This window comes from Lissotriton vulgaris, chromosome 3_1, assembly GCF_964263255.1.
Source record: "Lissotriton vulgaris chromosome 3_1, aLisVul1.2, whole genome shotgun sequence".
Lineage (NCBI taxonomy): Eukaryota > Metazoa > Chordata > Amphibia > Caudata > Salamandridae > Lissotriton > Lissotriton vulgaris.
The window spans coordinates 41986048-41998870 of NC_141689.1; the positions used below are offsets into that span (position 1 = coordinate 41986048).

At 44.2% G+C, this 12823-nt stretch overlaps 1 protein-coding gene across 2 annotated transcripts in view; it reads right to left on the reverse strand.

Moving 5' to 3' along the window:
- The window catches only part of TAF1C (TATA-box binding protein associated factor, RNA polymerase I subunit C), a 161492-nt gene extending 151401 nt beyond the window's left edge, over positions 1 to 10091 (reverse strand). Inside the window, exon 1 of one of the 2 annotated variants that reach the window (XM_086960039.1) lies at positions 9973 to 10091. The gene's annotated coding sequence lies outside the window, so the exon portion shown is untranslated. Of the gene's footprint in view, positions 1 to 9498; positions 9571 to 9972 lie in introns of those variants that run through there. The other variant, XM_086960040.1, reaches the window with a different exon arrangement.
- Positions 10092 to 12823: the final 2732 nt, after the last annotated feature.

The window sequence follows — 12823 nt, forward strand, 5'->3', positions numbered from 1 at the left end:
ACAGTCCTTAATTCTGCCGCCGTTGAAGACCTCTCCCTTCCTGCAGGTGAACAAAAGCTGGGTGTCATCAGCGTATGAGATGACCCGGGCCCCAAACGCCTCCGCTACCTCCGCTAGAGGGGCCATATATATGTTGAAAATGGTGGGGCTCAAGATAGAACCTTGAGGCACCCCCACCTCCAGCGAAGGCATTTCGGCCGAGAACGGCGGAGCCCAGATCACCTGTCGGCGGTCGGCAAGAAAGGATTGAAACCAGTCCAACACCGTCCCTCGCAGACCAATCTCCCTGAGTCTTGAGAGGAGACCTGCGTGTGGGACGGTGTCGAACGCCGCCGATAGGTCCAACATGACTAACAACGCCTTTCCCCCATGATCGAGCGTCTCCCTGATGGCGTCGGAAACCTCTACCAGAGCGGTCTCCGTGCTGTAGTTCGCACGAAAGCCGGACTGGGAGTCATGCAGCAGTTTGTTGTTCTCAATAAAGGTGGACAGAGTATGCTGAACATGTTTCTCCAACACCTTCGCCAGAGCAGGGAGGAGGGAGATTCAGAGAGCATTGATGAAGGTCAGGAGGGAGAAGGCGGAGTTCATGATGATAACTCCATTTTGGAAGTCCCAAGTGTGGTTTCCAGACATGATGGAGCTATTGATGGAGGACCCGGTGTTATTACTGAATTTGAGAGAGATTATTCTGGATCCACATGGGAATGTTCACGAGTTAGTAGACACAGGGCAGTTAAGACTGGTAGCGTGGCTGATTTCAGGAGAATTTGGCAGGTGCATGGATTATCGGAGGAAGCCGAGTCTCTTATCACAGGTTCATGGTCAAAAAGAACAACAAAAATGTATAGATCAGCATGGAGAAGATGGTCTGGTTGGTGTTTTGAGAGGGATTTGGATCCCATATCAGCTCCTGTGGTAGAAGTGGTGAATGTTTTGTCTGAGTTGTATGGAAAAGGTTTTGCATATAATTCAGTGAATATTAGTAGGTCGGCTATTTCTGCAGGGCATGATTTGGTGGAAGGCCTTCCAATTGGACAACATGGTAAGGTAAAGAGGTTGGTTAAAAGTGTAGGAATGATTCTACCTCCTAAGGCAAAGTATGGTGTTTTTTTGGGACGTTTCCTTAGTTTTGAGAGAATTAGATAGTTGGGGTGAGAATGTGTCTCTGAATAACACATTTTAGGTCTCGTAGAGAGACCTATTACTGTGAAACTAAAAAGCTAAACCAGCGGATTTCTAGAAGTGCACGACGTCCTCATGCACGAGCTTGCCTGAGCCTTCCAGCAGCATTTCTCCTCCCCTTACCATTTGCTCCTTCCTCAGAGAACTTCAAAGGGATCTGTTTTCCCGCCCACTGCTTCACACTCGCATTTCTCCTTCCTTCGTGCCCAGCCCCCCTCCCAGCGCTGCCTGGCCCGCACATCAAAGGCTGCTGCTCCCTTAATTATTCATTGCCCACGGATGTCTGCCACCCTCTCTTCTCACCCTCTCCTTGTTTTTTTTCTCTTTGCTTGCATTTCACCTTCTCCATTTTTTTTGTTGCTCTAAGCTGGTTTTTCTATTGCACTTCTCCACCATCTGTCTTTTCTCACGGTGTGATGCTGGCTTTCACAGCATGCCAAGCTGCTGCGTGCCTCTCTATTACATTAACTGGCTCCTGTCTCTTCACCGACCACTTTGGCGATCGGCGTCCTGAAACAGCAGGAAGAACAGTGTAAAACACCGATTTTCGCTGATAATTAGGCCCACACGCACTCTGAAACACATGCGAGTGAAGCCACCGCCCTTCCAAGAACACTCCCTGTGCCCTGTGGGGTTAACTTACGTTTTTTTCCCCCATTTTCTGCGCGGTTGGTGCTTTGCATTAACTGCAGGAGTGTGCTGACATTCCGCCTTACAGGCACCAATCATGCTCCAGGAGATAGAGTGCTTTAGTACGTAAAAATGCATCCATTAAAGGGAGAGGCAGAAATGTTTTGTGGGAGGGGCTAGGAGCGCACTAAGGCTGCACGGCTTTCATTTCAATGCATGCGCCCGAATGTAACATTTTGTTTCCGATTAATTTAAATCATGGCAGCTGTTTCCAAACCATGCAAAATCGTCACTTCTACATGCGAACCCAGTCCACCTTGAAGAACAGACACCCACTGGCTCTAGTCTGGGTACATTAACTCACCGTAACTTTTTTGCGGTGCTCCTCGGCTCAGGGAACTCCCTCTCCCGCATGTCTCGCCACACCACCTCACACCCTCTTCTCAGTCTAACTCTCTCTCGCCTTAGGCCCCCCCCCCCACACTTCAGTTCAGATTATCACGCAACCTCTGGTGCTCGCCACCCCCTCATCCCCATCTATGCAGACACCCCCATGCTGACCTCCCACCACAGACGTCTCCTCCCTCACAGTCCACACCACCTCCACTTCACACACTAACATTCAGAGCCTGTTTTTAGTGGGTGGCAAAAATGCAGCTCATCCGCTGCTGCTTTGACCATTGTCACACAGCTCTTCTCTCTTAGCACGGCGGCTCCTTAACTCAGCTCCTTGGCTGCTCCACTTTTACAGACACCCACCCTGCCTGCCATGGTACCTCTCGGCAAATGACGAGAGCTGTCAAAGGCAGTAGGGTCTGGCTTGTAAATAACTATGCCAGAAATATTAGCTTTACCAGTACTTCTGTATTGTTCACATTAATCAAACGTTCACTTTTCTCCTACTCGCTAAAGTGTGACGTCAGCAGCTTTTAGTTTTGATGAAAAAGTTAACACTTCTGTCTTGTTAGAACAGAGCCCTCCGTTTTAGAGGCGTACGCTGGTTAAACTGAAGGCGAGTAGAGTTGGTAGCATTGAGTGAGCATGAAGACATGCGCAAATCTTTATGGAGCAGTATATCTGCTTGAACTCGGGTTACTTCATGGCGGGACCAGCGTCTTGTGTAACGCCAAAGAGGCATCCGGCCTGTCTCTCAGAAACTCAGGAATCTGAACAAACCTTATTTTAAAAAATAAAAACTGTTGCTACAAAACTGATTTTTTTTGTTTGTTTAAAAAATATAAATAAAAGCATTTGCTACACGTTAGTTGCTTTTTGCTTGTCTGGTTTACTCCCTTGGTGGTTTCGTTCTACCTGATCAATGCATCACATACCAGCATTTCGCTCCTTATAGTTTTCAATTCCTCAGCTTTTCCTAAGAACTGCTGTTGCCAGTTGGATTGTGCGCTCTCAGAAATGTAGAACAACTTAACCTACATTTCGTTGTTTGACCTAGCAAAAAAGATTAACAGGTCTGCAAGTAAGGAAAGTAGAATGAGAGAAAGATTATGTATGTGCATGCTTCACGTGTGTGTGCGCCTGCACTCTGGTTAAACACATTTTCTTAGTGATCACCTCAGCTGTTGACGAGACCTCGGCAGTTTCCACAGTTAAGTCGATCTTAGCAATTTGAAATTAAAATGCAGACACTGACTGCATAGTGATATTGTAATGTTATTTTCTTCAGTGTGTTTCGGTGTCTGCAGCAGTCTAGTATGTCCCAGCCAGTGATATGTTGTGTTCCAGTTTCTGACAAATACTTCTAAAAAATAATTTATTAACCACTTTTATTCCTACTACAGAGTGTAAGAAGGGCTCACTATTCAAGTGGGCATACAACTGTAGCACGTGAGCCTGTAATGCGTGCATGAAAGCATCATTCAGTCACTTGTTGTTTATCAAGCTTAATAGCAAACACAATCTCGTCTAAAAATAAATATGCAGCAATATAAAACCGATTATGTAGCTTCATAAGAAAAATATATATTTATAGAACAGCCCAGTGTGCAATTCGAGGTTTGGAAGGCCTATTCTTCGCTCGTCAGAGAATATTAATATCCATATAGAGGACCGGGTGCAGGGTGAGCGTTTGCTCACTGGGCATTATTTGGTTGGCCCACAAAACGTGCTAAACGTTAATGAATATGAAGCTGAGAGTTTACACACAACCACACACACAACACCACACACACAACCACACACAAACACACACATAACCACACGTCAGTGCACACTTTCACCAGGCCCAAACACCACCAGCTGTCAGTGCACGCTTTCACTTGGCACAAACACCACCAGCCATCAGTGCACGCTTTCAACGGGCTCAAACACCACTAGCCGTCAGTGCACGCTTCCACCAGGCACACACCACCAGACGTCAGTGCACACTTTCAGCAGGCACACACACACCACCAGCTGTTAGTGCACGCTTTCACAAGGCACACACCACCAGCCTTCAATGCACACTTACACCAGGCACACACACCACCAGCCGTCGTCAGTGCACGCTTCCATCAGGCATGCACACCACCAGCCGTCAGAGCACGCTTCCACCAGGCACACACACCACCAGCCGGCAGTGCACACTTCCACCAGGCACACACATCACCAGCTGTCAGTGCACGCTACCACCAGGCATACACGCCACCAGCCGTCAGTGCACGCTTCCACCAGGCACACACACCACCAGCCGTCAGTGCATGCTTCCACCAGGCACACACACCACCAGCCATCAGTGCACAATTTCTACAAGCACACTCACCACCAGCCATCAGTGCACACATCAATTGTTAACGCATCCGCAATTAACTATTGTAGCAATCGCAGTATGGCGCACTTTACTTTTAAACATATTCATCTAATGCGCAGCATGCCACCATTGCTACAAAAATAAATACACATTTTTTGGCCTACAATTTATACACTTTTGTTGCAATTGATGTTGCAATATTTAGCAATGCCAATAACTCAAACTTAATTAATGCGAGACCTATTGCATTGCAAATGCTTGTTATCATGGAAACTAGCCATGCTGCCATGTTTGGTTTCTTGTAGAAGGGTATCTGATATTGGGGCTTTGGAGGTGGTTTCTAGGTTCTCAACCGGAAGGAGTTTGTTTTGAATTAAGGAACACAACTAAAACTATGTCTAGGACTATTTTTTAACCTCAATTTGATGAGAATACAAATTTGTGCGTTCTACATTGTTTAAAAGGAACATGAAAAAAGAACCCTTAGTGAGACCAAGTGGATGTTCTCAGTTGTTGATTTCTTTAAGGAAGCCTTTTAAGGCAGTTTCATCTGCTACCTTGGCTAGATGGGTGAGAGAAGTGATGTTGAAGGCTGGGATTGATACTAATGTTTTTGTAGCTCATTCTGTGAGAGGGGCTATGGCTAGCAAGGCTTATATGAAAGCTTTTAATTTAAGTGGAAATATGAAGGCTGCAGATTGGAGTTGTGAGTCAACATTTAAGAGATTTTATTTTAAACCAGTGGAGAATGTATTGACTAGTGTTGTTGGTGAACTTTGAACATGCATAATATTGGCCTCGATGTAAAATGCAGATTTTCAACATTTAGAAAGGAGTAGAAAAATCATGATTTTAATAAAGGCACGGAGGCTAATATTATCCCTCCGCTTTTCCCGCCCAATATTTTTTATTTTATTCAGGATAAACAAGAATTATTTCTATGGAGTTGGGGTTCTGAAGAGTTGAGGTCCTGGAAAGAAAGAAGATTTGGATTTGTTCAGAAAGAGACTTTGTTTTTTATTATCTAATGTTTGCAGCACCCAAAAGAGGAAGATGGCTGCAGGTTCTAAGTGGATATGCATGTTCAGAATTCTAGAAGTTTTTATGTGTTCTGATTCTATTTATTTGTTGCTGCTGCCTGAGCGGTAATAAAAGGTAATGCATAATATTAGCCTCCGTGCCTTTATTAAAATCATGATTTTCTACTCATTTCTAAATGTTGAGAATCTGTATTTTCACCTACATCCCTAAGAAAAGAATATACATGGAAGATACTACTAAGCTCAATCGATACTCCTGAAAAAGTACAATTAGAAAACAAAAAACGTTCATACAACACATGCTTGTGAATAACAAATTGGTAAGCTTGAAATCAAGAGTTTCAAGAAAGGAAGAATTTATTTTAAAAAAGGGTACTGCTGCTGGTGCTGTACACATATGGGTTATGGGGAGTTAGGCCCATCTGCAAAAAATACCCTATGTCCACGCTGCAAGGCAAAGGCAGAAAAAGACCACAGGTAAAATAAAGGTACGGTTCAGGGAGTTCAAACTGTTAGACCTAAAATGTACTAATTTAAACACCATCATACCTTGCAAGCCCCCTTCCTTCTAAAATGGAATAATCACCAAGCAAACTCATCGTCTATTCCTTATAAACCTAATTCCAGAAATGTAATCAGCCCCACACTTTATCTCGAATAGAGCATGGTTTAAAATTACTGATGATTAATTTATCAGAGCCCTTTCCAAAGAGACCTAGCCCAGCGTTTTAATCACTGGATTTCATTTGTACTGCACTTTATCGTCCTACTCAGTAAGAAGCAATTTTATCGGAAGAAACTGGATACACATAAGCGGTCTCAAATTGTGGCATATTTTAAAACTTAATTTGGGGAAAAATATACCATTCAGTTGTGGCCTACAGGACCAGGACCAAAGCATGTGCCCGCGGAGGCATCAAAAACATTGACTTCGTAGTGGATCGACACCACTTCACTTCCAAACAAATAAACCAAGCCTCGGTCATGTGTCTCTCTCTTATCAAAATGCTGACTAAGATTCTACCTCTGCTGCCAGACTCATTCCGTAAGACAGTAGTTCAAGCTGCTATTTAATAAAGACTTGATTTCACGAATTATTTGTAACTCTGAGTTCCATACTATCTGATTTTCAACCCCCGGGGGTGCCAAATGCTGCAGCCAGAGTGATACTTAATCTTCCTCCTAGCATCACGGTTATGTCAAAACTAAAAGATATTCACTGGCTCCCAGTCAAAAAAAGCTATATCTTCAAATCTCTCTCTCTAGTCGACAAAGCCATTAACAACAAAGTACCCATCTACATCTACTTATTCCAAACTTAGTCTTTACCATCCTTCCCAAACCTTTAGGTTCTTCTTGGTCTAGAGAGGTCAAAGTCATTTTGACAGCCCCTCATTCTCCAGCCTAGCTGCTAGACATTGGTATTCTATCTGGTACCAGTTTCTTGATTAATAATCTGAGCACCTTCAAGGAAAACTCAAACCCTGGCTTTTTGTCGTCTGGTGTGACAGTGCAGCTGTCACAAGCCAATTATGTGATCAACAAGAGACGGGTTTTGGCTCCACCCACATTGTTGTGATCCAGGAGTACATATTTTGGTAGCACAGAAGATACGTGTTTCCACAGAAAAGTGCTCGCCCTCCACACAATTGTGATATTATATTTATCCAGCTGCCTGAGCTTGAAATTTCAGGGGCCGACACATGACAATATAATGCTCTTAAAGAGTCTTGGATAACCAGATCATTTATGATGTTTCTCTAGCAGCAGAACATAAGGGAGGAGGGCAGTCATTAACCTACGTGGGTGTTTAGGTCTGGGTTGACAGTGAAACTGTCACCCGATCTTTTCACCTACACCAGTATCATTCTACAGTTCTTTGCTTCCACACAAATGCTGATTAATTATTATGCTTTTTATTTGTAATGTTTCACATTATCATACAATATTCCTTTAAAGCCAGGCCTATTGGCATTGCCAATGTTTGTTATGCAATCTTATGGCTGGTCTCTTGCCGACTACTAGCTCCATATTGCCACTGCTCCCCTTAAGTATTTGTTGCATTCTAAAAATCCTAACATAACATGATTTCACTGTGACAGTATGGTTGCAACACAAAACCTAAAAACTCTTGAAATTCACTGATCAAAGTTCCTCACACAAACCAGAATTTGTGCCTTTGTGATCAAAACCATACAACACCCCTAACAATACCAGCATTTAGATATGTCTCACAGGGAGGAAAATCGCTCACAGTGATAGGCTCAAAGGCCTGGAACAAACTTCCAAACCAGCTCCACCTGTTCCAATCTGAGACAATTTTCAGGAAAGCTCTAAAGACCTGGTTTTTCTCAACCCCCGACACCCTCTGCAGAACTCTTATCTAACGCATTTCCCTCGCTTGCAGCCACCCAATTCGCTTTCACATCGGGTTCCGCCTAGCGCCATGATGCTCCTTGGAGTGACAGCTGCGCTCTACAAGTGTTCAGTTACATTACAACTTCCAAATATAAAACTAATAAATAACTGGGTGTTACATTTTCATTATATTGTATTTCATTACTGTGCCTTTAAATACCCCTTGTTATGTTTTAGTTTCCTACAGTTCTATTAGAACTCCTGTGTTCTGCAAGCCATGAGAGTCAGTTACTGTTTACTGCTCTGCGCTGGCTGGCTGTCCTCATCTGTTGATGTGCTGCTTATTAATAAACCATCAACTTCAACTTTCCTGCTTGCTGAATTTATTACACTGGAACTTAAGACAATAGACTAATAATACAACAAACAAATTATATAATAGCCATGTCAATGGTAAGATGATATACATCACCAGTAATGTCAGAGCTAATGGATTCTGCTACATCATGTGTTGTCATAAGCAATTTATTTTAAGGTGATTAATAGTTTGTGTAGCTGATAATGTGTAGCGAATTTAAGGAGCTATTAGGTTTTCTGTACTGTAGTTTTCTGTGAAAAAAAAGATCATCCTTTGAAATGAATCTGGATTCAAACACAATCCAACTGTAAAAATGCAGGAGTATGTATTCATGTTAAACTGATGCTGCTTTTTGAAGAGTGGAAATATATTCAGTGCTTTTCTTAAGAAAACACTAGTCTGTAACCTTGTATACATTAATGACCCATTGTCGTGAAGTTGACTCTCAGACACTTTCTTCAACTAACAGGTTTAAGCATGCTGGGACTTGCAGTTTTCAAAGTCCTTGCACGACTAGCTCAACTAGTCTAGGTTTTCCTAGTGGTTGAGGTCCTTTTCGATACATTATTGATGAATGACTAAAATTAAAAGTAAGCAAACAAAAAGATATCTACTCATCCATTGAAAACAATAAACCACTTTATATTTTTCATATTTTAAAAACACTAAAGTACAGCTAAAAAACACTGTGGGTGGGTTTCACACCCCCTCTAATGCATCATTCATCTGTAACCTGGTGGAAGTATTAACAGGAAAGTATTATGCCGAAGATGAGAAGGTAATCCTCCCAAAAAGCAGACTGATCATGAGAATCGAGGGTGTATGAACATGGTCCATGTCATTAATAACACTGACATCATAGGACTGACTCTTGGAAGCAGGTGCAGGCTCGATGGGAGCACAGCTGCCAGGTCTCCCAGGTCCATGTGTTACTTGCATTTACTTTCCGGATATTGTGATTGGATAAAAGGATGTGGTAAATAAACTCACATGCGGACCTGAAGGGCGGAGTCTCTTACAATCCTCACCAAGGCGCCTCGTTAATCCAGTTCTAGGAGCTGCTCAAAGCGCTAGACTTGTAGCGTGGAGTACAGTTTAGAATAACACTGCTAGCTAACAAGCAGTCACTAGTATGGTTAGCTACCTAAATCGGAAAACCATGATTGTACTTCGTGGATTACCTCGCCCAAGAAGCTCTATCTTTCTTTCAAATAGTGGTAGAAATAAGAACATGTTGGGCCAAAATTATGGCAGCTTATAGGGGAAATACGGTGTCTTTATTTTAATCACAATTTATTGAGGTATCAGGGCGCTTGTCACCTACAAGAACAACACCTCCCTTAATGATGGGGCTTGCAGTGCTGGCACTGTTGGTTTGGACTTGAACTAGTTTACACCGAACTACACTTCCCAGAAGACCACCGGGAAGTGGCAGCGCCAAACTACATTAGGACCAGGAAATGGCCTCATGGGATCGGTAGTTCCTTTAACAGGCTAAGGCGGCGTGCAACGTGAATGACTAAACTACATGCCCCATAGTGCTTCACTGACCTGAATTTCACCGCGCCTACCGCCTCACGTACAGCTGCGGCCACAACACGAGGTTGCGAGTCTACATTCTCTCCACCTTCCCTCGCGCCGAGTCGGACAAGTACCTTCACTGCTCGGTTCAGCCTCCTTCTCTTTCCGCCATTGCCGCTACAGCTCCGGTTGCCATGTTCCCGCCCCGAACCCTCTGGCCTGGCCGCCCAATGGTATCCATGCCGGTGAAACCCGCCCCGCTGGAGAACCTCCCATCCAATGACAGAGCGAGGCTTGAAACGCAGACAATGTAATATATTGATGCGACTGCCACTCGCATCAAACTTCGCTCTAACTGAACTAGTAAAAGATCTTGGTAATAACGAACATTTTGTTGGAACAGGATATAATGGTGCTTAAAGACAACTAGTCTTTCTGAGTTAAAAGTTGCAGTGTGCCCAATCGGCTTTCTAATGAGTGAGTTGAAACACATAAACAAGCATCGACAAAGGCAATAGGCCTGGCTTTGGCCAGAGAAATTGCAAATTCTATGGGAGAGTATAAAAGAGAAAATCTGAATATAAAGCGCAGTAGGTTAGAGGACACAGAATGACACAGAGTGCCGAAATTATATAATGCAGACGGAAAAGTACAGGATGTTGGGGAGAATCTGCAGAAAAAAATCACTAAGAGGGTGGGAGGACAGGATGAGAATAAGAAATTTGTTAGCATTTGCGGCAAGAATTTTCAGTTCTATTAAGGACACGGAGGCTAGGATTATTGCTTCTCTTTCTTTATTGCAAAACACACAGCAGCCAATTAACCCCTTTGATGCTGATGATGGAGCGGTTCCGTCATCAGCATTGGTTGGGCTGTGCTGATGACGGAACCACTCCGTCATGAGCACAGCCCCTGGGGGGAGCGCCGGCGCTCCCCCCCTGGGGCATCGATCTTCAGGGATGGCAGCCCACGAGCTTCCCCATGACGTCAGCGCGCACAGCACCTGCCAACGTCATCAGGAACCATTTGTTTCCAGCGCGTCCAGGGAGAGGAGGCTGGTTTGGGCCTCCGGTGGGGCGGGGCATTTCTTTGTGCCTTGAGGCATCGGGGGGAGGGGGGGGGGGGAGAAACAGTGTTTCCTCTCCCCTGATGTCCCAATGCAGGGCATTCCTGGTGCACGATCGCGCACAGCGTTGCGATCGTGCACCAGGAATGCCCCCACTAGACACCAGGGATGTTTACTTTTAGAGAAAAGGAAGCGACCCCTTGGGCGAGGGTCGCTTCCTGGGGGGTATATATTAACTCAGGCTTTTCTGCGGGGGCAGATCAGCCGTTTTTTGGGGCGATTCTGGACCCGGGGGGGGGGGGGGGGGCAGAAAAGCCCACTAGACACCAGGGAATTCTTTTTTTTTTTTTTTAAATGGAAGCGACCCCTCGGGCAAGGGTCGCTTCCAGGGGGCCCAATTTATTTTAAAATTATATTCTGCCCCCCCTGGGGATAGATAGTCTGATCAGTTTGTTTATTTGGTTCTGGGGGGGGGGGGGCAGAAAACCCCACTAGACACCAGGGAGTATTTTAAATTTGAAATGGAAGCGACCCCTTGGGCAAGGGTCGCTTCCTTATGGGCCTAATTAATTAGTAAGACTTTTCTGTCCCCCCTTCCCCCCCTTGGGGACCGATTACCTATATTTTTGGCATTTCTGGCCCGGGGGGTGCAGAAAAGCCGACTAGTGCCAGGGATTTAAAAATAAATAAATTGGTTGATTCCAGAATACATATATTTGTTTATGTGTATTCAGCCCGTTTATTTGGCCTTTCTGCCCCCATTTGTGTAGTGACATAGCCTGTTATAATGCGTATTGTTTGTATTTCTTGTGAATTGTAATGTTTTATTTCCTCCTTTTTTGTTCTAGTTCAAGGCTTTTGCTCTTTAGACTGTTGTAGGTTGCAATTTCATTACTGGTTGTTCTGCTGTTTATGTAAATGCATGTGTTTGGTAAGAGACTTTTTTTGTACAATTACAATGTAAATGTGTTTTTTGCAACGTGTGTAATAATACCAGTATGTTTGGTTTCTGTTTTTTGAGTGTCTAAAAAATGTTTTGCATTTGTGCTTGATGTGTATTTATTTTCTGTAGATTAATTGTTTTTTTTCTTCTTTCTAGTGGGATATGGTTGACTATGTGCTGTGTCTTTGCAGAGTAGGTGCTGGTGAGTGTAGCTGTCCCTTGTAAGTAAATTGTATAGTTTTTGAGTATGTAGATCTTTGTGATAAAGGCACACATTCTTTACTTACTTTGCACAGTGTTGGTTGGTGACTTGTTTGTTCAGTCTCCTTTCTTAGTAAGGATAATGGCTAGCCGCCGGATTACAGCTCAGCAGGTTTTTGGAATGCTTTTTGATTCTTCCCCTGACCATGGTCCAGAGAATGACTCTGATTCTGAGGCAGAGGTGGCAGGAGAAGATTCAGGCAGTGAATTTTCTCTCCACATGGCATCATCCGATGATGAAGATACTCTCAGTGCAGATGAAGCTACTCTTCGTGAGGATGATGTGCCTGTGTTAGAGGAGGACATTGATGTGCTGATAGTGCGGCAAGAGGCATCTGGGCTGCAGCCTGGGACTGCAAGACTTCCCGTTGGTATAGTGAGACAAAAGGCATCTGGGCTGCAGCCTGGGGCTGCAAGACTTTGCGTTGGTATAGTGAGACAAGAGGCATCTAGGTTGCAGCCTGGGGCTGCAAGACTTCCCGTTGGTATAGTGAGTCAAGAGGCAGCTGGGCGACAGCCTGGGCTGCAAGGCTTCCCGTTGAAAGTGCTGACCTCTGGTTTGCCGCAGGCATGGTGCAGCCGGCATTGCCAGACTTTACTGATGTTCCAGGGTGTAGGGTGAACACTGAAAACTTTTTGCCGATAGATTTTTTTCAGTTGTTTATGGATGATGAGTTTTTGGCAGAGATTGTTGAGCAGACTAATTTGTATGCCT